Below are 3,580 nucleotides of genomic sequence, written 5' to 3'. Positions count from 1 at the left end.
ACTTAAAGTTTAATGAGGATTCCCTCAGGCCAGGAACAGCTATTTAAGGCATTCTTTCACGTAATATATTCACCCAAGAGTGTTAATGACCGCCAAGGTGATGACTGACAGCGTGTGTGTGGCAATGTTGGCCAGCTCACGGCGTTAATAGGGTTTGGACCGGAAACTTACACAGTGCCACTGCAGCAGAACTGCCCTCAGCTAGTGAACATGTCCCCCATTTGCCCAGTGTTTAAACAGAGCAGGGAGCTATCCTAGGTCTGTTGTTTTTTCTGTCACGAGTGGAAACGATGGGCCAAGTCTCACATAGATGCCTCAGCCATGCAGTGCATTTTCCTGGCGGAGCTCATTGCTTGTTAGTATATGTTACCAACTCAATTACATGACTTTTATATGATGCAATTTTTTGGTTCTCCTCTTCTCTGGGGGCTGATGGCCACCAGCCCACTGAGGCAGGAGGAGCAGAAGACCAGATGCAGGGCCTGGAAGGCTGTAAGCAGCACAGAAACCAAACACTCCAGGAGCCACTTCAGGAGTTAGTTCAACTTTACTCAGGGAGAACAAAGGCTATATAGCCCTTGGGGAGTTGGAGGCGGCGGGGGGGGGGGGGGGCTTCCAGCATAGATGTTCATAATTAGTTGGAACCAGGCATTTTTAGAATGCTTACTTTATTTACATTTGGCAGCACGCTCCTATCATATGAAGGGGCACACAGTACCTAGGTGCAAGGATGAGAGAGCTGTCAGGGAGCTGTGTCAAGAGCCATATATCAAATGTGATTAGGGGCATCTTTGTCTAAAGACACTGTCCAGGTGGAGTCAGGCAGCGAGCAGGAGGCCCTGCTGGGGAGAGGGAGTCCTGCACCTACCATGGAGCTCAGAATGGCTTTCCAGACTGGGAGGACTGCAACCTTGAACAGCAGGAGGGAGAGTGGGAGCTCTAGGCTCAGAGGAAGGCTAGGCCTTAGGTAGAGAGTCCCTCCTCAGGCAGGGAAGGAAGGACTGGTGCTGGGCTTCCTGGGTCTCAGGGGTTCCGTTTCCTTTCCTCCTCCTCTTCTTCCTTCTCCTCCTCTCCTCCTTCACCTCTTTCTCATCTTCCTTCTTGATGGGCCTTCAGAAAGTCTTACCTGAGGCACAGTCAGGTGTGAGCAGAATGACCAGAGTGTGTGTGAGGCCATTCAGTTGCTTTGCCACAGTCTGGGTATAGAGCCACAGTGCCCCAAAGACTAGACACGGAACACAGCCCCTCGGCTACAGGGTGCCCCCTGGCCAGACCAGGGACCCAGGACTCTCAGCACAATGTTCACTGTTTTTCTTATGCACCAGCTGCTGCAGGGTCTTTTGAGACCATGTCAGGGGTCAGAAGCTTGGCCACCTGCAGCAGGGAGTATTGTCGCTGGGCCAGACCCAGCACCCAGATGGCTAACTGCTTAGAATGGTCCCCTTCTAGTTTCTATGGTGTGTGTTGGCTCATGAGTAGCTTCAGCTGCAAAATCAGACTAGGGGAACCTGGGTGGTTTGACTCTGGCATCTAGGTTAGAACCTGCTTGTCCTGTGGGGACTGCTCCTGCTCTGAAGCATTTTCTTCCACAACCTCCTGTGCCTGGGCCTCTGCCCACAAGCTCTCCTCTTGAAGGGTTCCAAGCAAAATATTTATACACATAAAGTGAAAATTTATTTATTTTTATTTTCTTTTGGTTTTTTGAGACAGGGTTTCTCTGTGTAGCCTTGGCCATCCTGGACTCACTGTATAGACCAGGCTGGCCTCGAACTCACAGAAATCCGCCTGCCTCTGCCTCCCAAGTGCTGGGATTAAAGGCGTGCAGCACCACACCCGACTAAGATTTATTTTTAAAATAAAATCCAGAAGTTAATCTGGATTCTGAATGATAAAATAGGGGGTCAAGATCAAGACTCACTGTACCCTGACACTTGGGAGTTCTGGTCTCCCCATGTCAGATGTGTGCTTCTTCTCTTCTTTGTGAGTCAAAGGAGTGTCAAAGCACAGGACCTATGTCCACAAATATTAAAAAGTATCTGGCCTGAATTTTCATTGGCCAAGAGCCAATCACCTTCCCAATGCTTAAGCAGGACACTATAGCCAAGGGAAGACACGGAGAAAGGATGAGGGGGGCTCTATTTAATTTTTTCTCACTCTTTATTAGCTGCCTGTGAACCTACTCAACAAACAGCATGGTTTGTTATCCACAATGGTCTATCCTTATGTGTCACTCAAAAAACCAAAAAAAAACAAACAAACAAAAAAAACCAAAACAAAAACCACCAGTGGAATCCCAGAAGACAATGAACTGAGGCAGAGAATCATTGCACATTTGGTCTACATGAGGAGTTCCCAGCCAGCCAAGGCTACTCAGTGGGGAGATGAGTGGCAGGGGAGGAAGAGGAAAGAAGAGGGCAGGAAAGGGAGGATGAAAGGCAGGAGGAAAGGATGGAGAAAAGACAAGGAAGGGAAGGAGAAAGCATTTGTAGAACACTAGCGAATGAACACATGGATGCAAATAAATGCTCCTGCTACACTCAAGACTAGCACAGTTTCTCCTGCCCCTATAAAACAGCAGGTACTCTATTGTTTTCCTAAAAACAAGCAACTTGCTTGCTAATGAAGTGCTACCCTGGCAATTATGAAATTTCTCCAAGATAAAGCAGAGGGGAGTTTTGCTCTAACCTAGGCCATTGGTCTCCACATCAAGCCTTCTGCCACCCTCTGGACAGTGAGGAAAGTGAAGTGGACCAGCAGTCTGAGTGGTTTGCTGACCTCTGGGACAAACCCTGAGTGAGGTCAGCATTACTTTGTGATAATGCCAAAATATTGTTGTGCTGTTTCATTATTTTGATGTGCATGTTTCTGGCTAAATAAGGTTGACTAAGACTGATGGTTTCTCAGTAGAAATCACAGAACTGTAGCAACAAACACCACTTTTCTGTATTACTTTCTTCACCAGTATAAAGCCAGTCTCAAAACACCAGGTGTTCCTTTTTTAATGTTATATTTATAATTTTTATGACCAAAGCAAAATAATATTTACATCCTTTAAATTAAAACTATAAAGATTTTCAGAAAATAAAATGCAATCAAGAAATGTAAACACTTGATTGCTTTCTCTAATTTATTCTAACTCTGTATTTAGTTAAGAAAACAAAGCCAAAAAAACTCTGAAATGTTGTTAAAATGAGAACTGAGTTACTTTAGCTCATGCATTCCAAGGTTCCATAGGTAGGCGTTAAGATAGGCATAACAGGGCTAGGAAGGGGTGGCTCACAGGATAAGAGCCCTGGCGCTCTCCCAAAGGACCTGGGTCCAATTCCCAAGCCCATATGATGGCTCATGATGATGTATAACTCCAGTGCTGGAGGATCAGACGCCCTCTTCTGGAGTTCATGCCCACTGAGCATGCATGTGGTACAGACACACATGCAGACCAAACACCCTTACATATAAATAAGCCAGCAAACACGTAAACATGACCGATTTAACAGTGATTGGTCACTATTATTTAATAGAGCTTAAAGAGCACACACCATGAGAGGAGGCCTGTGGGGCGCCCGAGCACCTTTGGGCT

Source organism: Acomys russatus, chromosome 31, assembly GCF_903995435.1.
Source record: "Acomys russatus chromosome 31, mAcoRus1.1, whole genome shotgun sequence".
In the NCBI taxonomy this organism is placed as follows: Eukaryota; Metazoa; Chordata; class Mammalia; order Rodentia; family Muridae; genus Acomys; species Acomys russatus.
The sequence above is the reverse complement of the archived record's forward strand: the minus strand, read 5'-3'. Positions refer to the sequence as shown.